Genomic DNA, 27235 nt, shown 5'->3' with positions numbered 1-27235 from the left:
AGGGCCTGCTTATCTGAAAGGATCCTTCCTAGTTCAAAGGGTCAGTTTCACACCAGGGTCCCAAGTCTTATCAGCTAGCTCCTCAGAGCCTTGCCATTGTAGAACAAAGGAAGCCTCCGACGGGCATGACAATGGTACCATCACCAGATGCTTCAAAAGCAGCAGGCACTGCACAGGGGATGCCCTGAGTTTGCCCCTCACTGGGATGTTTACACACACGTTCCAACAGCTCATCGCACAACAAAGGCCAGGCAGCATAGTCAAGGGCACCGTGCTTGCAGGGTACTCAAGGACTCTCTGTCTTCACCAATAAAGCCAGGGGAAATCTTCAGTTCAAGCACCATTTACTCCATACACTGTGTTCTCAAAAGACAAGGGTCTCATCCCCAGGGTTAGGTGGCGGGGGTGGGGTAGTGGGGTGGGGAATGCATTTCAGCTTCGGGGGTTGTGTCCTCAGCACACAGTTAGAAAGAGAGACAGGCAAAGAAAGAAATATGCCCACAGATAACCCAGAATAATCTTCAGGTGTCCATGTGGATTTTGCAGGTGGTGATAAAAACCAGATTAAGAGACGATCCTGGCTTGCAAGATGCAAAGGGAAAGTCTGCAGTTGTGAGGTTAACAGAAAGAAGAATTTCTTGAATTCCCTCTGAGGGTCTGGCCTTGTGGGGGAGGCTCTGACCTGTTGGCTTTGTTTGTCTGACTTCCCCGAAAATTAGAAACAAATGCCTCTTTTCCCAAATCAGGGTCCCTGGGGGAAAAGGTATGGAAATCCAGTATCTGTGAAAATGATTTAAAAGCTGACCTTTGAGATTCCCCAGCCTATTCGGGGAGATGTGTATTAGAGACCTATATAAATAGGATTATTTCAAAGAAACTCAGGCACCTCCATGCGGGAAACAGGACACTAACTGGGGAAAAGGAGGCTAAATGGGGATTTCTTCGGGATCAAAGGTTAAGTTATAAGGCTTTCTTTATTTTTCAAAGCAAGTGCCTGTGCTTTGTACACTCTGGGATGCCAAGGGTGTTTTAAAAACAAGCAAACAACCTTCTATGATTATAGGGAATCCTTTGTACATTGCAAAGAGTTTGGCGGATTGCTAAGGCCCCAAAAGACTTGTGAGGTCTAGGCAACTAGAATCTGCCTGCTTCTCCTTCGTCCCACCACGCTCCCCTCACTGGGGCTGAGTGTCCCTGCCTTGGTTCTTCGGAGGTTCCCGTCTCTGCTTCAACCCTCACGAAGTGCTGAACGCCCAGTAAGATGGTCGGTCCCCCTATAAACCAAATAAAAGGTTCGGACAAAGTCCCCAGAGAGTTGGATGCATCTTTTACGGTCAAGAAAGAATTTCGACATTTTAGTGAACCTGTGAAGCGGCCACCGTATTTACAGGCCCCCCCCCCCCCCCGCCCTCTCTGGGCGTCACACTGCTCTGCTGGTTCTCCTGAGCGATTGAGCACCTCCCCCATCGGCTAGAGGATTATATTTTACGGGTTCGCGTTGTTTGATCCTGGCCCCTGGCCTCCTGCACCACGAGGCGTGCCGGCTCCACGGACAAAAGGATTTCTATCTATTTTGTGCAGTGATGTCGCTCCCGAACCTGGTGCGTAATAGCTACTCAATTAGTATTTGTTACGTAAATGCCTGTTAGCAGCTGTGCTGGGCACTGGGGTATAAATGAGAGTACGAGCTGCTCTTGGCCCTGCAGTGATTCATGGTCTACTCCCTGTAGATGTTTATACATCTGCAACGCTTTCCTCGTTTTTAACACCTCTCTCTTGGTCAAAGCTTTAATGTGTCTTAAAAAAATTATTACACCACAAAACACGGATACGATCTCATTGTCTATTAGGAAGCTATTCAATTTAGTATCTGCAGTACCCCTAGACTATAACCGTTCCAAAATGCATTTCTTGCTTTTCAAAATCCTTTGAGGCGTCATCATTGCAATAAAATAGTCCAACAGTTGCATGGTATACGAATATATCCCCAAAACATGAAACATTAATGATCTAATAAAAGCAATTAGTTTCACGTTGCAGCAACTAAAACTATGTCTTCTATTCTGGGATTTAAGAACCCTTTATTTTCTGCATTCCTGTGTGCTCCAGGAAACCATTAGACTCCCCCACCAGATAGTTCTCTTATCTCATGGTTCTTTGGCAGAAGAAAGACCCTCATAATTTTTTTTCTTCCCCTGAATCTTTTGTCAGCGTTCCCATAAGAAATGGTTATCCAAATACTACTTAATTACTGCCACAAAAAATGCTTTCACTAACACATGCAGACCAACATTAACACCTTGGGAAATCCGAGGGCTGATGAGCTCAAATTAAATCTGAAAAATTTATCTATTACTTCTTGTCAAAGGATTTATCAAATTGAAAGATCCACATTCCTAAAATAAAATGAGAACAGTTTCTTTGCCCATCCTGGCCGATTCCATTTGTTAAAATTTAGTTTCACAGCTGAATTTACACTGAAATTTCACGCTGAAATTACACAGGCACGTGGCTTAAAAGCCAAACAATTCTAAAAGGCTTGTTCTGAAAAAACATCAGTCCCCTGTTTCTCTCGTTTTGCTTCCCCAAAGCAACCACGTTCATCTCTTTGTACTGATTCTTTTACTGTTTATTTGCACTTATTCTAGATAGAAGACAGATTGCTACTTTGATTTCTTTCTCTTTCTTTTCCTCCTTTTTAGATTTTATTTATGGATTTATTTATTTATGAGAAAGCGCACATGAGCAGGGAGAGGGGCCGAGGGAGAGAAAGAATCCCAAGCAGGCCCCACACCCAACACAGAGCCTGACTCAGGGCTCCATCTCCTGACCCTGAGATCATGACCTGAGTCAAAATCAAGAGTCAAACCCTTAACCGAATGAGCCACCCAGGTGCCACATTTCTTTCTTCTTATTAAAAACACACATTTTCTATTAACTTCCACCCTCACTCTATCCCGTGTCCCTTTCATGGGAGGTTAACTTCTTAACACCTTGCAGGCTCACTTTTCCATTTATGTGCCCTTGACCTCAACTGATGCTTTGGCAGACTAATGAATTCTAAGCCTGAACTGATTTCTTCTGAGAATTCTGGAGGTACTGCTCTGCTGTCTCCACTACCTTTTAGTGCTGTCATTGTGATTTTTCATGAAACCTGTTTGTTTTTTCCTCTCTGGAAGGGTATAAAACCTTTTATGTTCCTTGTATTCTAAAATTAACTCTAAAATGTGCCTCCTTGCAAACACTGCACTAGGGATTTGGTGAGCTTCTCAATCCAGAAATCCATGTCTTACAGTTTGGAAAATGTATGGAATTATCTCTTTGATAATATCCTTTCCTTCATTTTCTCCTCCTATTTAGATGCTAGTTCCCTAAACCAGACTTCCAATTTTCTCACCTTTTCTCTCCTGTTTTGCATTTCTCAGTGTTTTTTACTTTCTAGGAAATTTCCTACCACTGTCACTTCCAAGATTTCCAGTGAATGGTTTCCATTTTAAATTTCTTTCTTTCTTTTTTTAAAATTTATTTGACAGAGAGAACACAAGTAGGCAGAGAGGCAGGCAGAGAGAGAGGGAGAAGCAGGCTCCCTGCTGAGCAGAGAGCCCTATGCAGGGCTCGATCCTAGGATTCTGAGATCATGACCTGAGCCAAAGACAGAGGCTTAACCCACTGAGCCACCCAAGCGCCCCTCTCATTTTAAATTTCTAAGCGCTCCTTTGTTTGCCCATGAAGTTTCCTTATTTGTAGCATTCTGTTCTTGTTTACTGGGTACAATACAGTCTCCTTTCTCAGATGATATTAAGTATACATTTAAGGGGATTTCTCCCTGTGTAGTATCTATTATCTCTCTCTACTCATTTCATATTAGATATCTCTTCCAATGTCTGGTGATCCTTGGGTATCTGTTCACATTTTTTTTTTTTGAAGATTTTATTTATTTCTCCAAAGCAGAGAGAGAGTGACCACAGGCAGAGGGAGAAGCAGACCCCCAGCTAAGCAAAGAGCCTGATGTGGGACTCGATCCCAGGACCCTGAAATCATGACCTGAGCCAAAGGCAGATGCTTAACCCACTAAGCCACCAGGTGTCCCTATCTGTTCATATTTCACTGAAAAGCTGATTGCAAGCTGGAGAATGGGGACTGGGAAAGGGAGCCTTTCAATAATGTCTTCACTCTAAACTAAGATAAAACAGCTTGGGCTGTTTCTTTGGGGAATTCCCAAAGTCAGTATCTTTAGTTTTGTGTCATCTTTACCCCCTATTCCACTGACCAGATTCTCCAGAGAAGGCCTTCCTGTCTAAAGGGTGAAACCTGGATGGACAATGTGGAGGAGGCCTGCTACCCGACTGCTCTGGTTTTGGTCAGGTACCCCTCCCTCCACTGCCTCACAAGCAAGACAGCCTCTGTTCTACCTTCACCTAAGCATGAGACTTCTTGAGCCTTTGGGAGTTCTGTGGTATAACTTAGGTTGCTTCTCAACTTTCTTCACTTCTCTATTAGGATCCACCTTCTTAGGTCCTCTAAGTCAGTTACTACTAATTCTCCCATTTTCAGCCTCCAAACTTGTTATCTTCTTCTTTCCCATGCTTCTCACCTGTGTGGGTCATCTCCTTTTAAAAATAATTTATTTACTGTCATTTCAGTTGAAATTTTGAAAGAGGATAGAGCCAAATGTGTATATCCAATCTGTTATCTTAACTAGAGTTCCTTGTTTCATTTCTTCCATGGGCTGGTTCCATCTCCAGCCACCAGGCTCACTTGCCTCCTTCAGACTCAAGGACACCTTGCAGCCCCTGAGGTCTTACTCTGAAGGGAGAGGAGAGGAATTTCAGTTGATAAAAGGCAAATGCAGCCACTTAAGAAGAGTGGAGTATTTTCTTTGGTAGTCTGAAGGGTGTTTGTTCTATCGTAGATGGATTTCTTTCCATACCCCAGACAGACATGAATTTTTGGAGTTTGGGGTGGGAATTAAAAAGTCTCAGGATGGGGCGCCTGGGTGGCTCAGTGGGTTAAAGCCTCTGCCTTCGGCTCAGGTCATGATCCCAGGGTCCTGGGATGGGGCCCCGCATCGGGCTCTTTGCTCTGCAGGGAGCCTGCTTCCTCCCCTCTCTCTCTTCCTACCCTCTGCCTACTTGTGATCTTTGTCTGTCAAATAAATAAATAAAATCTTAAAAAAAAAAAAGTCTCAGGATGTCTCTTCTGGATTTGAGCTTGTAATTCTAAAAATAAGAGAATTTAAAGCTCAGTCTAATACCACGCTTTCATTTCATTAGCATGAAAACTAGTTTTACTGTAGATATTGGCTAAATTAAAAGCATCAAACATTTTTGATAACACTATAACTGCTTTCCTTCTAAGGAGACTGATTTTCTGCACCCTGGAGAATTTCTCATTTTTTCAACCAGAGTGTCTTTTCCTAATAAGCACAAACAATAAGTATACAACATGCTGAAATCCATATGTTGTGGATTTATTTTTTAACAAAGCAAAGTTATTTAAGTTCTGACACTAACAACAGCTGCCATCTCAATTTGAAAGTGTTAAAAATAGCTCACTGTCCTTAATTTTCCTATATTTGTCCTTGCATCTGTCTTCCCATTTTAAAACGAAAGTCCTATTAAATTCACCAATATAAAAGTTATAAGATGAATTTTAATCCTATTTTTTAAATCCTATTTTTATTTAAAACCAAACTATATTTAACATTATCTAGTTAAATATCTTGAAATGTATGTGGCAGTCATCTTCGGGCTGAGGCAGGAATAATACATCTTCTGTTTCTCAAAAAACCAGCAATCATGTCAGTTTTATCATTTATCAGAAGGGGAGCCTCTGATAAATGAAACATTATTCTTATTCACAAGATAACCTTCCAGTCTTGGTTCATTGAACAGCTCTGCTCTTTGCCAGTTGTGCTACCCTCCATTTCCTAGTCTCTACAACAGGGGCAACAGTAGCATCTACTTTGTGATGTCGTCTCTGTAGGCAGTAAGAGGATGACGCACACAAAAAGCCCGTCTCCCATGAAATGCACTGTGGCTTCATAATCAGTAATTCTCTGCTTTATTTGGGAAAGTCAGGTCCAAAATGTTGAAAGAAGGGTTACATCATTTCTCTGTTGTGGTACACGACCCTCAATTAGTAATCATTATCATCGTTAATACTGAAAAATATCTTCCATGTAACAAATTCTTTTTTTTCCCCAGCATGGAGGGTCAGAGGGAGAGGGAGACAGAATCTTAAGCCAACTCCATGCCCTGTGTGGATCCCGACTTGGGGCTTGATCTCACAACCCGGAGATCATGGCTTGAGCCAGAAATCAAGAGTCAGATGCTTAACCGACTGAGCCACCAGGTGCCCCATGTGATAAATTCTTTTTTTTTTTTTTTTAAAGATTCTTGATTTATTTATTTGACAGAAAGAGATCACAAGTAGGCAGAGAGGTAGGCAGAGATAGAGAGAGAGAGAGAAAGAGGAGGAAGCAGGCTCCCTGCTGAGCAGAGAGCCCGATGCGGGACTTGATCCCAGGACCCTGAGATCATGACCTGAGCCGAAGGCAGCGGCTTAACCACTGAGCCACCCAGGCGCCCCATGTGATAAATTCTTAATAGCATTTTTCTCACAGTGTTTTCCAGGGAACTAAACTGTTGCCTCTACTCTGTGGTTAATAGGTATTTACTGGAATTTTAGAACTAGCTTTCGGCTTTCAACAAATAGAAGATATTAAAAAAAAAAAAATAGAAGACCTACTTCAGACCTTTGTGGCCCAATGTCCTTAATCAATGCCATCCCCCTTCTCTGATCTGGGTGAGCAAATATTGATCCGTGGTGGTGAAGGTTAACAAGGTAGCATTCTTACACTTAGTAAAGTGACCTATTCTTTGGATTAATCCATATCTGGATGAACTTTTATACCAAAGTAGGCTCTGTAATTCTAAACCAGGTGAGGAAGCATCTGTAGAAGGAGTAGCTAAAAGGGGTGGGGTGAAGTTAGGCACCTGAAAAACAAAGCTGAACTCTGATCCATGGCTTTGAGTGTTTTAATCCAACAGTGACTTTATATAGCAATTCAGATACCATCAATGGAAGACCTATGTGTTTAGCAACACAGGCATACGCTTTAAAGAACAGCTGAGAAATCCTGACCTCAGCCATCATTTCTCATCTCCTTTGTCCTTCCCAGAAGCAGGAGTCCAGCATACCGTATTTCAGACCACAACACTGCCTGCCCCTCCTGCTGATGTGGTCCCCCTTCCCACCACCACTGCTTTATGTTGGGTAACCATCAGTCCCATGTGGCTCCGGAACATCTTAGCTGGTGTCTGTTTTCCAGGCACAGTTACTGACAGCACCCTCTTCCACCCTCTCAACTGTCCAGGTTTGGATGACAAAGTATAAGGTCACCCGAATCTACGGGTCACCAGATCTATGGAGGGTGTGCACTCACTGAAGTAGGGAAACTGTATGGAATTTCCACAGGAACACAGATGAGGTCCCTATTGCACGTGGCCACTGAACCCCTCACCATGCTCGTCCAACGGAACCTGAACTATGGAAAAGAAACATGCAGGACCTTGGCAGATGATGACCATGAGACTATTAACAGATAGTGGACTTCGCAGGAGGATAGTTAGAATGCGAACTCTCCCATTTACCAACTTCATGATGGGGAGCCCGTCATTTCACTTTCTCTTAGCCTCTGTTTCCTCAAGTATGCAATGGAAATGTCAATGTTTCCTCAACTATGCAATCCAAATGTCAAATTTCCTTCACCACCTTGGGAGGGGGATTAAATGAGATGATGCATGGAAAGCACTTAGCACAGTGGGGAGATAGTAGGAACAAGGTCAAAGGCAAAGGGCTCTTTATATTGTTTTAATTTGATTGAGGCTTCCCCTTAGTTCATGAGGTATCTACATTAACAGTACATTTTCAATTTGAAATATTTTTAATATTAAAAAGTTCTTTAATTTAGGCAGAGCGTCAAACTATTGATTGAATTTGGGTGCTTAACAATAGTAAGGTATTACAGATCTGAACAGAAGCTTTAAAGAAATTTCAGTATGTGCTCAATCCGAATCAGATGTAATGTCATGGTATGTATTGACATCTACTGAGAGAAGGACAAATGAGTTAAAGATAAACCTTAAAATCCATCAAGGTAATTTCTAGTGTATTAATATAAATATAAATTATATAATTAAAGGTCAAAATATGAGGGTAAACATATTAAAACCTTATTTTCAAAAAATTATATTTCTTTACTAATTATACATTTAATGGGTGATGGAAATACATTTAAAATTAAAAGGTAATTTAAAAAAATTAAAAGGTAACTCAATCTCAAAATGGTTGTGAACAAAATCTAGTTAAAAGTGGTAACAGCTACGGGCACCTGGGTGGCTTAGTGGGTTAAATCCTTTGCCTTCGGCTCAGGTCATGATCTCAGGGTCCTGGGCCGCACCCAGCTCTCTGCTCGGCAGGGAGCCTGCTTCCCACCCCACCCCTCACCTGCCTCTCTGCCTACTTGTGATCTCTCTTTCTCTGTCAGATAAATAATAAAATAAAACCTTAAAAACAGGGACGCCTGGGTGGGTCAGTTGGTTAAGCAGCTGCCTTCAGCTCAGGTCATGATCCCAGCGTCCTGGCATTGAGTCCCACATCCACCTCCTTGCTCAGCAGGGAGCCTGCTTCTCCCTCTGCCTCTGCCTGCCATTCTGTCTGCCTGTGCTCGCTCTCTCCCCCCACCTCTCTCTCTGATAAATAAATAAAATCTTAAAAAAAAAAAAAAAAAAAAAACCTTAAAAACAAAAAAGTGGTAACAGCAAGTGTGCCTGAGTGGCTCAGTCATTGAATGTCTGCCTTCTGCTCAGGTCATGATCCCAGGGTCCTGGGATTGAGCCGGGCATCAGGCTCCCTGCTTTGCTGGAAGCCTGCTTCTCCCTTTCCCACTCCACTTCCCCTGCTTGTGTTCCTTGTCTTGCTGTGTATCTCTCTGTCAAATAAAATCTTTTAAAAAGAAGGGGTTGGCGGTAACAGCAGAAATTAAACAACCAGGCAAAATTCAGCAGAAATGCTCTTGAAATCTGTCCCATTTCTCTCAGCACTGAAAATGTCTCCTATGAAGACTGTATCCATATAAACAATGACAAGTAAGACGATTACTCTGAGAACAAGCTAATTTGGTTTTAGTTGTATCAATACTTCAAGTGAAATGACGGATTTTTAGGACTGCCACTTTCTACTTTGCTTATACAACTAGAATAACGTGGAATTATTTCACATTATTATGTGGGCTATCATCCATTTGTAGTAAGACCAGAACAAAGTGGCTCAAATTTGACGATTTCTTTTTTCTTCTCATATAATTCAGGCTGTATCTTAGCCTTGAAATTTGCAAGTTAGGTATTGTAAATCTGGTTTCCAAATTATATCACAGCACAAGCCACAGAATTACCACCTAAATGTGCCAAGAGAAAGGGTATTTATCTCTATCTTGTTTTAATAAATGTAACATACAGTCAAAAAATATTCTAAAATTTTGAAAATAAGAGCTGTGTACCTCTGAAGCTAAGATGGCCTTGGTCACATTCATACTCCTTTCCTTAGCCCTGCCAGTGGCATTCCCTCAGCCCTGCCAGTGGCATTCCCTCAGCCCTGCCAGTGGCATTCTGCCCCGGGAAACCCACCAGTGCATCAGGTGAGTTTCGCTACTTTGTTGGCTGGACAACGTTTTGTTTTTTCCCCATTAGCAAAGAGAATCTTTCTTTAAAGCAAGGAATTGGCAGTTATTTTTAAAGCGGATATATTACATAAATTTGATCTTAAGGGATCAAGCAATTTTCAGTGAACTCCCTTGAAGAAAGCAAGCTTTGTTGTTCCTCTGTCCATTTTATCCCTGGCCACTTTAATAGGACTTTAACAGGAGGACTACCCCAAAGCAGTTCATATTAGTTTAAAAAAAAAAACCCTCTGAGAATAAAAAAAAGTTGATTCTAAGAGTTTTTAAGTTGATTCTAAGAGTTTTTAAGTCACCTTTAAACTTGGAATAGGCATTTAAATGTTAACCCAAATGCCGATTTTCCAAATTTTCTTCAAGCCCAATGTGTACAGGGCCAACTCTTGAAGTTTGGACAAGATATGGGGAACTGGGTCTTTTCGTGCTACTTTACAGTGAGGTCATATTTCAACAAACTATTTTTCAGGCTAGGGCATTTGTTCCCAACTTTGTCGGAAATGATTAAGTTGATATTCACCACCTCTCTTGAGTCTTCAAACAACCCAAAAGAAAAGGAGGGACACTAAGAGAAACAATGGATTTTCACACACATCTTTCACATACTCAGTGTTTCAGATGGCTCAAGAAATGCCCAATTATAAATACAAGCCCTCTAGGTGTATTAAAGGGTAAAAATCTAGGGTCACATTATGTAGTACAGGTGGAAATACAGCTATAAACACAGAACAGGTGATTTGGATAAGCCTGTAACTTTTATCTATATGCAAACTTATCCAGTAAGACTCTCCTATCCCATACTTAAACAAAATTAAACCTTGTCAACCACAAAGTTCAGAATAAAGATCTTTGATGTCAAACATAGCATTCTGAAGCAAGTTTTTATTAACTAGGCATTTTGTAAATAACATTTATCTTCAAAGTACCAAACACAGGACCCATTCCCAGGTAAATAGTAAGTGGTTAGGAACAACTGGGTCGAATTAATTTATGACCCTAAACATTCTTTCCTCTGAAATATATTTTAACACTTTAATTGAATTGACCATGGCTTCATTGAGCTAATCAAAGGCACTTCCTATCTTTAAGCTAATTTTATTTCCACCAAAATGATCTATGCAATACATGTAATTTGAAACAGCAAGTACATCTATAATACAGAAGCTCTCTAAAATGTGTTTTGTATAGAATGTTTGAGTCTGAAAATCAAAGCTACTCTAGAGCACTGTATATTTTAGAAAAACAAGGGACCAGTAAGTGCAAGCACCCGAATTTTAGCTATGGGATCTTGATTTTTTTTTCCATAATTTTTCTACTAATTCAATAGATTTAAAGTATTCCTAAAATAACAGAAGAACCAAAGTTAAGCCACTGAGTAAAAATTGTCAATAATAGCATTATTAAATTTTTAAAATTTATCTTAAAATTCTCCTGTATCAGTTATGATCCTTTTTAGAATAGATGTTTGTTTGAAAGATAGTGAGGCACGGTGGTTAAGAAGATGGGTTCCGGAATCACTGAGACTTGGTTCATATGGCAGCTTCGCCACTCACTAGTTATGTCACCTCCCCCACTTTCATTTTCTGTTGTCTAAAATGGGGACAAAAATAGCACCTACGTCATAAAGTTGTTGATATGGGCAGTAAGTGTGATAGTTCATAAACCACCACGCCTACCACATTATTTGCTCAATGGATGTGAAATGTCATTATTACCAGTACACCAAGTCCATTACCAAGGATAAAGAGGGACAGAACACCTCTTCCCAACAACACAGTGCAAAGCATTTAAGCGGTCTTCTGTTTGAAAGAGAGTTATGGGATCTTAAGTATATGGAAACATGCAGCAGAGTCCTCTAGGATTTTAAAATGCCAACATATACAGTGCAAAACCAAGATGATCATATCTTCTTTTAAAGATTTATTTATTTATCTTAGAGGTGATGGGTGGGCAGAGAGAGAGGGAGAGGAAGAGAATCCTAAGCATACTCCCCACTGAGCAAGGAGCCCAACGCAGGGCTCAATCTCACAACCCTCAGATCATGACCTGACCTGAAACCAAGAGTCAGACACTTAACCGACTGAGCCAAGATGGTCATATCTTTTTTTTTTTTTTTTTAAAGATTTTATTTATTTATTTGACAGAAAGAGAGTAGGCAGACAAGTAGGCAGAGAGGCAGGCAGAGACAGAGGGAGAAGCAAGCTCCCCGCTGAGCAGAGAGCCCGATGTGGGGCTTGATCCCAGGACCCTGAGATCATGACCTGAGCCAAAGGCAGAGGCTTAACCCACTGAGCCACCCAGGTGCCCCCCCAGGTCGTCATATCTTAATGAAACCTCTGATCCAGGCTGAGCTCAACTGGTGGGATATGCGGGCAAACACTCAGGCCCGAGATGCATTCACATATATTTCCCAGCACTTTCCTAGACCCCAAGTGACAAAAATAATTTCAAAAAACAGATCTGTATTTAAAAACAGATAATCTGGTAGGGGAGAGGCACTATTATAATCTGGTGCAATGTTCCTGGGATCAGAGGACAGAAGACAAACTGTCGAGAGAATCAGGAGAAGCTTCAAGACGACACTGGAACTGAACTGGAAGATGAGCAGTTAATGTACAGGGCGAAAGAATGGTAGAAAGGTCTGTTAGGAATAAGGAGGACAAATCTGGGCATTTTCCTACCTGGAGAGGTAAAGAGGTTCCATGGGCACAAATGCAAAAATGGTGGATAGAGATGCCTGCAGGAGTGGGCTGGGACCACTCTGCTAGGGCCTTGCTGGTGAACTCTGCTGAGTAGTGACCTACTGGCATGTTCTGGCAGGGCCAAGCCACGATCAAAATTGCCTTCTAGCACAGTGACCATGGTCACAGCATAGAAAATGGGTCAGGAGTATAGAAAGACCACTTAGGAGGCTGTGACATGATGGGTGATGGTGCCTTAAGTAGGGTGGGATGACAGGATGATTTGAAGGGCACTTCCCAGGAAGAACCAATAGCTTACAGTGCTTGAGGTGACACAGGAGTGACAGTCAAAGATAATGTGTGCAATGTCAAGCTGAGGACAAGCACCATTGCTATACATTCAGGTGACTAAATCAATGAAGAAAGGAGAAGAGAAGTTATGTGGGGCCATAAGGAAGTGTAGAATCTAAGGGTATACTTCTCCTTCTCCCCTCTTTCCATGGTGAAAGTCAAGATGGAACTCAAGATTCACTTGAGTTGGCAGGCAACACGAGGAAGCACCTCTAGAAGCCTGGTTCACAGTAACAACAATTATTCAAACTTCACTGGGAGTCCTCCACGACAGTTTGGGTCTGGCACAGGGAGGGCGCTTAATAATTAATAGCTGTTCATTGGCTTTGTTAAGCAGAAAGTGAATAAAGGAGTGGACTGTGTCTCAAAATCACCTGAATCTTCTGAATCCTCCTGCGTCTTGACTTCTTCATTTATAAAATGGAGATGAAGAAGAGGCGCGCTTGGCTGGCTCAGCCCATTAAGCATCTGACTTTGGCTCAGGTCATGATCTTGGGGTCCTGGGATTGAGCCCTGTGTCAGGCTCCCTGCTCAGTGGGGAGTCTGCTTGTCCCTATCCCCCTGCCCCTCCAACCACTCATACCCTCTTTCTCAAATAAATAAATAAAAATTGTTCTTAAAAAAGAAAATGTTAGAGGGGCACATGGTGGCTCAGTCGGTTAAAGTCTATGCCTTCGGCTCAGGTCATGGTCCTGGGGTCCTGGGATCAAGCCCTGCACTGGGCTCTCTGCTTAGTGGGAAGCCTGCCCCCCCCCCACTCTTCCTCTGCCTGACTCTCTGCCTACTTGTGATGTCTGTCTGTCAAATAAATAAATAAAATCTTAAAAAAAAAGCTAGAAATTAAAGAAAATTTATGAAATAAATAGGACATGATCAAGAAGTATTTATGTTGGGAAAAAATGATTACTAATTCTGTATCTAATGATATGTAATCTATTACATATTTTATACACATGCTATACTATTTCATGTCTAAGTTTTTAGTATCTTTTTGCCATAAAGCAATTAAACAAAAAGAATAAAGTTCAAGTTTTCTCAAATGTATATGGGAACACTAATTTTGTGCATAAGTCTCAACTATAGCAAGGAAAAATACTTGTGTCAAGAGGGCTCTTAGATTTTGAGAAAAATGGAACATCTACAAGAAGTCTTCATGTTTAAAAAGAAAAGAATGTAGGACAGCCTGCCTTTACATCTGACTTTAGATGTCATTTCATAATAAAACAGTCATTTTTCAGATCTTAGGTAGTATGAAAATTTTAGATGCTTGTATTACAATCTTGCTTTGCCAGAAATTTTTATATTCTATCAACAAGGCACAATCTTATGTATTCAGAAATGTTTGAAAAACAACATTCTCCCCTCATTTGCGATCTCACTCCTGTGGTTTCAGCTACCCATGGTCAGCAGGGTCCAGAAGCAGATGGTCCTCCTTGTGACACATCGCCAGAGGGTCGACAGTAGCCTCACACTGCGTCACAGAGCCTATGCCTTTCACCTCACTTTATCATCTATCATCTCAAGAAGGGTGAGGACAGTACAGTGAGACATTTTGACAGAGACCACATTTATATAACTCATTATGGTATGTTATTATAATTGGTCAGTATTATTATTAGTTATTATTGTTAATCTCATACTGTCCCTAATTTATAACTTAAACTTTATCCTAGGTAGGTATGTGCCGGAAAAAATAGTATACCTAGGGTCTGATCCTATCCATGGTTTCAGGGATCTATCAAAGTCTTGGAATATATCCCCTGTGGATAAGGCTGGACTACTGTGTAACAGCTAAACTCCATTTGTTTTTGTTTTTTTACTTAAATTTTTAAAAATGTGACTGATTGATTGATTGATTGGTTTAAAGGCGAGCAGGAAGAGGGACAGAGGGAGAATCTCAGGCAGACTAAGCTAAGTGTGTAGCCTGACTCTGGGCTTGATGACACAACCCTGAGATCATGACCTGAGCCAAAATCAAGAGTCAGATGCTTAACCGACTGAGCACCACCCCCAGTGCAGCACCACCCACAGTGCCCCAACAGCTAAACTCCATTTGCTATCCTATAGTCCATGCTCAGAAACTATCCATTGACACAGCTCTTAGAATGGCCCCAATCCAGAACACTGACAACATCAAGTGCTGGTAAGAATGCGGAGCAGGAGCTCTCAGATCATTGCTGCTGGGAATCTCAGATCATTGCTGCTGTGAATCAGAACTAAAAGAAAGGAGCTATGAAGCCATGAAAAGACATGGAGGAAACCAAAATGCATCTTACTAAGTGAAAGAAGCCAATCTGAAAAGGCTACCTACTCTATGATCCCAACTGCGTGACACTACAGAAAAGACAAAAGTACAGAGACAGTAGGAAGATCAGCGGTTGCCAGGGACTCGAGGGGACGGATGAACAGGCAGACCACAGAGGATTTTGAGGGCAGTGAAAAAATTCTGTGTGATACTGACGGATACATGTCATTACACACTTAAACCCAAAGAATGTACAGCCCCAGAGTGAACTCCAGTGGAAACTACAGACATGGGGGGTGACAATGTGTCCATGGGGGTTCCTCAGCTGTAACCAATGTCTTGCTCTAGTGGGGGATGCTGACTGTGGGTGTGGGTGTGGGGGCAGAATGGATATAGGACATTAAAGTCCTGTACTTTAGGTCGGCGGTGAAAAAAATAAGATTTAAAAAAAAAAATCTATTGAACGTGTGAACGACATCAAGAAATAATCACCACATACCTGAGGTGGAGATGTGAGCTGTGTGATAAATGTGTGGGGCAGCTGTGCTGTTTAAGTTTGAAAAAGGGCTGCGCAACTTCTTCTCCATCCTCCCGGTTGGAAAGAGTCCTTCTAACACTTCAGATAAATCAGGTGGACACTGAGAGATGACTTCTGCCTCTAGATTCCCCCTGCTAGAAACAGCCCCTCTTCCTCTGCTCCTCTGTCTTTGTAGTGAACAAATGTGTTAGATTTAGACTTTTTGCTCTGTGGCATTACACATGGAAACGTTTACAAAATTACACTAAAATAAATGGCAGGTCTTTTTTTTTTTTTTTTTTTAAATTAGGAAAAATACCTAGTCCTTCAAAACTAGATATTTTACTTTGATTTTATTTGTAGTCAAAATATTTCTCTGGAAGCATTTTCTATAGTCTTCATTACTCAATTAAACCTGTTCCTATGCAACTTTCATGTCACCAGCACATGATAATCCTGCAGATGGCAAAGGTTTAATACCGAATTAAACTAAGCTATTAATTATATACACAAGTTAAAAGAAATCTAAATGAACGACCTTTTAAATTCTTTTTTCATACTTCTAATAGGCAAAAATGGCAGCTGCTCATCTGCTTCCAAGCTGGAGGAAGAGAAAGGATGAAGGTTTTGTACTTCGCTACTTGTTTGCTTGAAATAAAATGTTACTCTTTTATTTCAAATGCCAACACAGGGTATCACTTAAGATGTGATTCTGAGGGGCGCCTGGATGGCTCAGTCGGTTAAGTGGCTGCCTTCAGCTCAGGTCATGATCCTGGGGTCCAGGGATCGAGCCCTGCATCGAGCCCCTCATCGGGCTCCTTCTCCCTCTACCTCTGCTCCATCCCCTACCGCACCCCCACGCCTGCTCATTCTCTCTCATGGTCTCTGTCTCTCCATCACTCTGTCTCAAAAAAATTAAAAAAAAATTTTTTAATGTGAATTATTACAGAAGCCAGGTCATCTCACATCTACTGCCTATATCTGATCTGAAATGAAAACCTATCCCACTCTGTAACGTTCTGCACTGAATGTGTATTAACTGAGAGGCAGACCATGAAGGATGTAGCTGGTGTTCACTGAAGACACATTCGGAAATTAATAAAGGGAAGGACCCTCTTTCTCAGTCAGATGGCAAAGATGGGAAAATCTTACTGCAAATTAGATATAAAAGAGCTTTGTAAATATTTTTTTTTTGGATGATTAACTACTCCGGGGGAGGATAAAACAAAGCAAGGAAATAATAATCCCAAACGTAGAGATGATAGACTGTCATACAACATTATCTTTAGGACTTAATAGTTCTTTTCGAGTGTGTGGTTCTGAATACTCTTCTATTGAAAATTAGTCTTCTATTCTCACTCATAAGGAGAAAAATCCAGCTTGGCATTTCTGCTAAGAGGTGGGGAGGCTGATTCTTCATTCTTGAGACCCAAAGTTAGGAAAAAGGAAGAATTTACCAAATGGGATTACATTATGGATTTTTCTTTCTTCTTCCAATGGTGGACAATGTAATTTGTTATTTTATTTTAAAGATTTTATTTATTTGAGACAGAGTGAGAGAGAAAGCATGAGCAAGGGGGACCAGAGGGGAGGGAGAAGCAGGCTCCCCACTGAGCAGGGAAGGTGATGTGGGGCTTGATCCCAGGACCTAAGTAGAAGGATCATGACCTGAGTGGAAGGCAGATGCTTAACCAACTAAGCCACCCAGGCACCCCTGTTATTTATGATTTTAAATGAAACATTGACAGAGAACCAGAAACTCTTCATCTTATACTTTAGAATCGCATGAATCATTCCCCCTAAATTATATCCTAGTCACTATTTGGTTCAATAAATCCTCAACAATATTAAATTATTGAGTCAAACATAGGATCTAGTTCTTGAACTGGCATTTTCTTCAATAATACTCAGGGGATGAGGAAGAGGGTTCAGCAACTCCTGAAGGTTTCTGACATTTTCCCTTAGGATCCCTGAGATACCTAAGAAAAATATAAAACACAATAATCCGAAGGAAGGAAGGAAGGAAGGCTTAACAGAGGCTCAATTGGCCACATGATGCAAAAATGTCAGTGTATTTTATCCAGTTAATATTACAAGAAAAGTACAACTGTGTTCATCAAATATATGCTCTAGACCTAAATATCCTAAGGCTTTGTTTTTAATATACAATGACAAATAGTGTTAAATAGTGTTTATGCAAAATACTAAATCTAATACACTGGACCTCAGATAAATGATCTTTTAAGCTCACCCCCACCCCATGGTAATATTACAAAGACAAATCAGAAAGGTTTCAAAATGTATATACATTGTGAATCTTTTCCTTCCCAGTGAGGTCTACAATCAACAACCTAAAGTGAATGCATTTTAATTTAGGAGGGAGTATAATGCTGAGTTCTAGCCCTTAATACTTTAGAATTCACATAAAACATGAAAATTTAGAGCAGACTTTTCAAAAGTTTAGTCACAGCTAAATTAAATTAATTTGAATAGAGTTGTTACAGGCATTTTTGAGTCAATGTAAAATGAGCAATTGCTAATGACCAGAATCATATCTTTCTCTACAAGGAAAATTATAACTAATAAGAAGCAAAAGCATTACTCCTTCCTTCCCCCCCCTCCCTTGATTAATATATTTGAAAGAGAAAGAAAGAGACAGCACAGATCACAGGAGCAGGGGGAGGGGCAGAGGGAGAAGCAGGCTCCCCACTGAACACAGAGGCTGATGTGGGACCCAGTCGATCCCAGGACCCTGGGATCATGACCTGACCCGAAGGCAGACGCTTAACTGACTGAGCCCCTCAGGCAGCCCTTTTATTTCTTATTTCTTCATTTCTTTGTAACATCATCTCTCATTTAAAAATTTCCACTCTCCCAGCAATTCTACCACCTCTAGCAGTAAATCCTAAGGTAACAATCAGAGATATGCAAGAGGATTCATGTACAGGGTGTTCAGAAAGTAACTTTAGTACTAAAAAATAGGAAGCAACCTGAAGATTCAGTGTAATGGAACCAATCAAGAATTGGTTAAATAATTATATTCATGTAATATAAAGTTATACACCTATAAAATGATGCCACAGAACCAGAGCTGTCCAAGAGAAAGAGAACATGAGTATTTTAACTTTAAATTTTCTAGTAGGCGCATTTAAAAAAGCAAAAAAAAACAAGTGAAATTAAATTATTAATATATTTTACTTAACCCAATATTGCAACACATAATCAATAGGAAAATTAATGAGATATTCTCCTTTCTGTACTACCTTTGAAAACTTTGAAAACTATAAAACTCCTATATTTATAGAACATCTTAACTCTACCTACTCACACCATTCTAGTGCTCAACAACCCATGTTTCCCGTGATTATAGCACTGAACAGTGCAGCTACAGACAATGGCCTAGAAAATCATTAATAATATATTAAAATTTTTTAAAAAATTACATGACATATGTATAGTATGATTTGAATTGTATGCCTGAAAAATTCATGAGTAGGAGAAAAAAAGCACAAAAGGGTATATACCAAAATGTTTAGTATTATTCTGGGAAGCAGGATTATGGTCGTTCTCTTGTTTTTTTTTTTTTTTTTCTTTTCCTGTATTTTCTACATGTTTGACAATAAACCTGTATCATTTTGAAGTTCATAAATGACCCTTTTAATACCTTTCCATCAGCATTGATTAGATTAAGTTTATGACTTTAGCCCTTCCCCTCTAAGAATGCAACCCCTGAAAAGTGAATTTGTTCTGTATTTCATACTAGTGAATACAAATTTCATTGTCCATAGAGAATCATTCACCACTATGAACAAGAGTTATATTTTCAGCACAAGCCCTAACATTTGCCCCTTAAATGTGGTGTGTGTAATTACAGTATAAGAACTGTGAGTAAATTATTTCATTGCCTGTTAAATAACTGTTTGTGAGGTCTAGACAACAATTATAAATAGCCATTATTTATAAAGTTTCCATTCAAAGCACTTGGGGAATGGTGTAATAAATAGGCAACATGACCTGCACCTCCTCATGTTCCCAAATTGTACAAAAAAGGAGAAAATACATAAAATTGGCAAAGACGCTAAACACTGACAAAATCCACTTGGAAAAAGTGAGACTAAGCTGAAGCGGATGTTGCGTGCCCAGCATCCTCCTGACAGGGCGAAGATCTCGTCCGACTAACCTTCTTCACCGTGTTCCTCCTCCCCATCTCTCTCTCTCTCTCTCTCTCTCACACACACACACACACACACACACGGCTCTTCAGAAAAACTAGCCTACCTTTCTTCAGCCTTCTGTCTCAATATTCCCCCATCCCTAGCTGTGCACTGTCTGCGATGCTGGCGTCCCTCACGGTCTCCTCCACCAAGTTCCCGTGACCCTGAAGCAAAAACCATTTGATGTTAACTTATTTCTTGGAGAAATATTGACTTAGCTCCTACTTACTGCATAAAGTGGGACTCTGGGTGCGTAGAAGTACACAAAAATACAAAAATAATGACAGATAGTGGTAAGGACAATAAAGGAAAAGAGTAGGCAGCTGTGAAAGAAAATAATAGGTCAGGGGAACCTGGGTGGCTGGGTTGGTTAAGCATCTGCCTGGGCTCAGGTCATGATTTCAGGGTCCTGAATCAAACCCCATGTTGGGCTCCCTGCTCAGCAGGAAGCCTCTTTCTCCCTCTGCCTCTGCCCCTTCCCCCTGCTCATTCTCTTTCTCTCTCTCTCTGCCAAATAAATAAATAAAATCTTAAAAAAGAAAAAGAAAACAGTAGGTCAGAACTTGGCAGAAGATGAGGGGCAGTCAGGAAAGCCCTCTCCACTGACAAAGGACAAACCCACTGAGGAGACCTGATGGATGCCAGGTAGCCTGTGGGAAGAAACACTTTCCTCCAAGGATGCATGTGCTGACCCAGGGTGGATGGAGGCTCAGGTGAGTTCAGGAACCCCAGTGTTGGCTGGTACTGTAAGGGAAGAATGCTGGAGCCATTTCGGCCCGTGGGTGCCAACAGTTTGCTAGCCGTGGCTTTTATTATGATTATTAATGACAGGAGCGACAGAGAAAATGTAGTAAGCATTTTCAATAAGCCAGACATAGGCTGAAAGCTTTAGACATAATAATAGATTAACTCCTCACAGCAGCTCTTTGGGGTAACTATTATTAAGTGCCTGAGAGGTTAGTAACTTGTCTGGAGTGACATGACTTATAAAGGGCAGGGCTGGGAGCTGCGGACACTATGCAGAGTTCTTACCCTGTTTGTTGGATTGTCACTCCTTCCACGTGTTATACCCTGTTGTCTGCTGCTCCCAGAGCTGTGGGGAAAGGAGCAGCTTTTTCAAAGAGGATACTGGAAGAAAAACAAAAACAAAAACAAAAACAAAACAAAGAAACTGAGATTTGTATTTCCAGAAGGATAGATCTACCTTATGGACATTAAAGACCTAATTTACTCACATCTAAACCACAGAGGAAGGACAAAGAAATGTGTATATTTGTATATATCTATGAAATGTGTATATCTATGGGTTTTGTCCTCCTAACATCCATTTTCCTTTTTCCTAGTAAAAACAATTTTCTTTGGAAACACGTGCCTCCCCTACTCTCACTCTTTGGTGGTTTTAGTGGGGCAAACCCCACTGCTGGCCTCAAAACAGAGCACATGACCCTTCAAAGCAAGGCAACTGGAACATTCCATTCCCTTGGCCAGCAACTGGTTCAGAGGTGGTATGACTGATGGCCTTAGAGCTCACGCTGGGGCTTTCCTGAACTACTGAGAAAGCTATAACGTTACAGCTGCTGGAGTGCACACCTGCCTCCGTGTTGGACAAGGCGGGCTAAGAATGAACCAGTACAGGAGGAAAATATGCCTAGAGATGAAGAGATGGCGTCTTTCAGAATCACGGAGCGCAATTCAAACATGCTCAAAGCAATCTTGACTTCTAAACTTTTCAGTTGAATGAACCAACAAATTCTCTTCCTCAGAGAAGCCATTTTGACTTGGATTTTCAACCAGAAGGGACCCGCTATGGATCGGAGGCAGAGCAGAGTGGACAGAAATTATGGTCAACGTAAGGCCAGTCTTTAGCCAACATGGCAGGAAGGTGGCCCGAAAGATCCCCAATTTTATGGGCTTTGGAAAAACTGTCTGAGCAAGCCGGTGGTTGGAGTGGAACCACTCTTCGTCCTCCCTGGAGGCAGGCAGCTAACGATATAGAAATGCAGGTGCATATAGCCAGCGGTCAACACATGCTTACTGGCTGCTTGAGTTGTGCCATACTTGCGCTAGGGGCAGGATGACCCTGACGAACATGGCCGCCTTCCTCCCGGGAGCCCATCAGCTACTCTAGAGGGCAGGGGCAGGACGCACAGGTTAGCATGCCTGCATGATAATTTACCTACACGCTGAACGCAGTGCAGTAAAATCAGCACTCAGTTAAAAAGAAATCTCTTGGTTCTCTGGTCTAGACAGAAGTCTCTCCCACTGAACTATATAATGAAAGGCTTGATCCTGCAGAGGTCAAAAGATAAAGAGATCCGAAAGATGAACGCTCAGCATTAGTAGCTGTCCCACGAGCAGAAAGACTTAAGGACTGGAACTAAGGGGATTGGAATGCACTCCAGTCTGTTTCCAGAAATGAAGCTGCTGAAGAAAGAAATCAACCCAGGAAGCTGAGGACAGAATGTTAAGGAGGGACACCACAAGAGGGCCAGTATCAACAACACCTCTAGCTGCGATAAAACCACGTCAGCTCTGGGAACTTTCCTTGGCCTTCCCAGCCTGAGATACCTGTGGCTAACGTCTCCTCCTGACCAGTGACTGTATTTTCCCCAGATTGGTTCTACATCCAGCAATCTCCTTAGTGAGACTGAACATTTGCCATCCTCCCAAGCTCAGGCTCCAGTGCCCAGGAACTAAGCAAGAGCTCTGGCATCCTGCCTCCCTCCCCTCTTGCGTGCCCCAGTCCTCAGCACTGGGAGTTCTTCATTGGGCCCTGCAAACTTGCTCAATTCTCTCTCCTGAATCCCTGAACACATGTGCAGAAGACCCCCGTTCCCAAGTTCCTGAACCCTGTGTACCCGGCTGAGATGCCACCAGCTCCTGTGGGCCCATGAATGGGCAGGTTGCTTCAATGGCCCCTGAGCTCATCACTGTCTCCTTCTACCTCTTCCTGTTCTCTTGCCCACCCTTTCATCTCTCAAATCTCTTCCTTATGTGGTATGCACCTGTGTATGTCTCTTGCCCTGTCTGCTAGCAAGACTCATGAAGTTTCATGCCCAAATCACAGCAAATTTAACCCATTTTTAGTGGCCGTGGGGGTCCTAGTAAGTATACATATGATTAGCAATGCCCTTAAATCAAGTGGTAAAATTATATGTATCCACCTGTAGAGTTCTTTCGTTTTTCTTCTTCTTCTTCTTCTTTTTTTTTTTTAAGATTTATGTTAATCTCCACACCTAATACGGAGCTGGAACTCATCAGCCCAAGATCAAGAGCTCCACCAACTGAGCCAGCCAGGCACCCCTCTTTTCACTTCTTATATTTATTATATTTACAAAATCTCAACATAAAGATCTTATTTGGGATGCTGTTAAATTAAAACACCCCCCTCAACACAAAAATGCCACTGATTTGTCTCTGTTTTCCTCTAGCTGGGGCCCGAGGGGAGACTATTCTTAAACAAATTTACAAAGGAACAAGAAAGAAAACAGAATAAAACAAAACCCTGTAATACAGACCAAAGCTAAGGGACTTGAGAAATAACTCCGTTTGGTTATCTGAGTATTCATTTAACCATCCTATTCATTCAGGCAACAAGTATTTAGAGAGTGTTTGCCATGTCCCAGTGATCTGCGCCTTAGGGATACAACAGGGGACAAGACATTTTCTGAATATTTCATATGTGCTGATGATCAAACCACGCTCTCCTCCTTTGTGGAGCCACTAATTAGTAAATCCATCTTTCATTCCTTCCTGCCTTGATGACTCTGCCCAGAATGTACTCTAAAAATGGCATGTCAAGACTTGGCTGTTTCGAAGAAGCGTTCTTCCCACGGAAACAGTGCTGTGACAGTTACACTAAAATAAAAACTGTGAGATCACCTAATCCAAGCAATCATCTACAGATGAAAAGGTGCTCCATACAGAAGGCAGAGTGTGTTGAAACAGTATTTTATCTTTTGATTCTTAATCCAGTGTTCTCCTCCTGCACTGCCCAAAATGGTAGCCACTAGCCCCAGGCCACTATTTAAATTTAGATTTGGAATTAAAAATTTAGTGCCTCAGCTGCACTACCTACATTTCAAATGCTCAGAAGCCATATAAGCTAGTGGCTATCACACTGGATGCCCCCCCCCCCGAAAAAGACCATTTCCATCATTGGAGAAAGTTCTATTGGACAATGCTGCAGGTTCTAAAACACTCTGCTTGCATTATTCTAGCTCAGTGTTTCTCACACTTAAACATGCATGGTATTCTCCTGGGGATCTTGCTAGGATACCGATTCTGATATAGTAGGTCAGGGGTGTGGTCTGAGATTCTCTGTCCTAAAAAGCTCCAAGCAGGACTGCTCCAAGTGATCTATAGAGTATTAAGGTTCCAGCTCGGTATCACAGTGAATACTGCAAGTGTTAGTGTCTAATAGTTTAGTGCATATGATTTTTTGCCTTCCCAATTAGGTTTTAAACTCCTTACGAGAGAACACCTTAAGTTCTTCTTCACATCTCTCATCATGGACCGCAGACTTCAGGGATGCCTGAGAGTCAATTTTCCTGTCTACAGGTACATGATGTTTGGCACAGACTGCTTCAGTGTTACATATAAATACACTTTCTTTTTTTTTTTTTCCTTAAAAGACATTAGGTCTTTATCCTTCAATCGAATGCCTTCTATTTCTTAAAAGTAAGATACTGGTAGCTATACTATGTCAACTTCAAGAAAACACATGGGAATTCCTCCTTTTTGATGGCTTTAAAATGAACTGTAAATTTTGTTACAATATATATGCTGAAAATAATTTAAGAAAGAGTTGAGAATGGGGCGCCTGGGTGGCTCAGTGGGTTAAGCCACTGCCTTCGGCTCGGGTCATGATCTCAGGGTCCTGGGATCGAGTCCCGCATGGGGCTCTCTGCTCAGCGGGGAGCCTGCTTCCCTCTCTCTCTCTCTGCCTGCCTCTCCATCTACTTGTGATTTCTCTCTGTCAAATAAATAAATAAAATCTTTAAAAAAAAAAAAAAAGAAAGAGTTGAGAAAAAATATATAATGTATATTTGATAGCAGAATGGACACCAAATAGTCTCTTATCATGACAAACAATTGAATAGCCAAGCTTTATCTCAAAATTAGAAAATGATTAAAATACTTAGAAAACAATGCAATCAGAAATTTTAAGTGTGCCTTTATGTTACTGAGACCATACATCCTACCCTGAAAATAGTTAGCAACCTTTTTTATGGAACAGCTGACAGTTGTGGCGGTATGAGCAAACATCTCTGTAAATTCTTACCATAGTTTTCTATCAGCATTGTCCATTTTTCCAGAAATCTCAGTAATCACTATATGTAATCAGTTATTAATTAAGAACCTTGTAGTTAAGTTTAAAAGGTCAGTCATTTTTGTGTTTAAAAGTCACATATTTATGCATTCAGTTTCCAAGGAAATAAGAGCCCTTTGTGCCTTTCTAAATGTGTTCCTTACAAAGCAACAAGAAAAAGAGTTTTATTAATGCACAAGACTGAAAGAAATGTCAAGTATGCTAGAGTTCTGGTTTTGATTTTGGACTTCAGAGAAAGTTAAAGAAGCAGTGGAACAGAGCTCTTTAATTACAATCCAATGTCCTACAGAAGAATATTTGATATCTCTTCCAGTTGGCATTCTAGCCGATGTGAGGAGAAAATCAACCACGATTAATACAACATAAAGTCACTCCACCTCGTCAAGTTCATCAGGATTATACTGTGTATGCATCATGAACCTCCCTGTGTTTGTTTAAGATCTTGTTTGACAAATTATAAGATGGAAATATTTTAAGAGTTAAACCAGTACTTTTATTTTTGCTACATAACCTAAGCCAGTGCAAGTTTGTGCTGAGGTTCCCAAACTCTCTTGGCACTTTGGGAAGGTAACTCAATGACAGTATTTGTTTTTCCCTCAGGAGGAGAGTAGACAGCTCTGACAGAAAGAGGACGGCAGGCGGATAGATGAGAACTTGGGGCTGGGGTTGCTGCCTGCATACTGGTTCTCCACTCAGCCCCCTCACCATGTGGGCTTGAGGAAGTGAGCTATCTCTTTAAGACGCAGTTTTTTCATCTATAAAGTGGGAATGAGACTAAGGTTGCAATACTGACCTTATGTACAATATTTACTGCAATAAGTAAGTACTTAGCAGTCAGTGTTAAATGAATGTTAATTATTTCTATTAGATTTAAAAATGATTTATCAGAGCTCAGTGGCAATGAAATATTTTCCTTCACCCCTATTATGCCCCTTTAAGACCCTTTAGTTTGTGTTTGTACTTAGAAATCTTCCCTTAATAAATACAAAATACGTATTTAAGAAATGAAAGAGGTGTTTGGGGATTTGTTTTTTATTTTTTCATTATTTATTTATTTATTTATTTATTTTTAAGATTTTATTTATTTATTTGACAGACAGAGATCACAAGTAGGCAGAGAGGCAGGCAGAGAGAGAGAGAGAGAGAGAGGGAAGCAGGCTCCCTGCTGAGCAAGGAGCCCGATGTGGGGCTCGATCCCAGGACCCTGAGATCATGATCTGAGCCGAAGGCAGCGGCCTAACCCACTGAGCCACCCAGGTGCCCCTGGGGATTTGTTTTTTAAAAACAAGTATATTATCTGTTTGTTCAGAATCATTCTCTAGATTATTTTATCTCAGAGATAAAATAATTCAACAACTCTTAACAAAGTGAGTATAGAGGGAACAGGGAACACACCAACATAATAAAGGCCATGTATGACAAGTACACACAGACTCAATGATGAAAAATTAAAAAGCTTTTACTCTAAAATCTGGAATAAGAAAAGGATGTCCACTCTCATCAGTTTTATCCAACATAGTTTTAGAAGTTCTATCGACAGCAATCAGAGAAGAAAAAGAAATAAAAGCCATCCAAATTGATAAGAACAAACAAATGGAAAGATATTCCATGCTCATGGACTAGAAGAATTAAATCTGTCAACATATCCCAAACAATCTACAGATTTAACAAAATCCCTATCAAAATACCAACAGTATTTTTCACAGAACTAGAAGGAGTAATCCTAAAATTTGTATGGATTTGATTTGCCAGAACAATCTTGAGAAAGAACAAAGCTGGAGATATCACAATCCCAGAGTTCAAGATACAGGACAAAGATACAGTAATAAAAACAGTACGGTACTGACACAAAAACAGACATATACGTCAATGGAACAGGATAGAGAGCCTAGAAATAAACTCATGCTCATATGGCCAATTAATCTATGACAAAGGAAGCCAGAATATACTACAGGAGAAAAAAGTCTGTTCAATAAATGGTGGTGGGAAAGTTGGATACCTCCATGCAAATGAATGAAACTGGATCACTTTCTTACACCATACACAGAATTAACAAGAAAGAGATTAAAAACCTAAATGTAAGACCTGGAACCACAGAACTAAAAAAAAAAAGTAGGTGGTGATCTTTTGGACATAGGCCTTAGCAACATTTTTCTGGA

At 40.9% G+C, this 27235-nt stretch overlaps 1 protein-coding gene across 3 annotated transcripts in view; it reads right to left on the bottom strand.

Moving 5' to 3' along the window:
- Window positions 1–27235, bottom strand: part of PRICKLE1 (prickle planar cell polarity protein 1) — a 114646-nt gene that overhangs the window by 41896 nt on the left and 45515 nt on the right. The window contains exon 2 of one of the 3 annotated variants that reach the window (XM_004765558.3): window positions 20777–20872. The exons of 1 other annotated variant lie outside the window; for it this stretch is intronic. The gene's annotated coding sequence lies outside the window, so the exon portion shown is untranslated. The remainder of the gene's footprint in view (window positions 1–20776; window positions 20873–27235) is intronic. One more of the 3 variants, XM_045073146.1, reaches the window with a different exon arrangement.

The sequence above is a fragment of the Mustela putorius genome, unplaced genomic scaffold (assembly GCF_011764305.1).
Source record: "Mustela putorius furo isolate JIRA1106 unplaced genomic scaffold, ASM1176430v1.1 tig00537227_pilon_pilon_pilon, whole genome shotgun sequence".
In the NCBI taxonomy this organism is placed as follows: domain Eukaryota; kingdom Metazoa; phylum Chordata; class Mammalia; order Carnivora; family Mustelidae; genus Mustela; species Mustela putorius.
The sequence above is the reverse complement of the archived record's forward strand: the minus strand, read 5'-3'. Positions and strand labels throughout refer to the sequence as shown.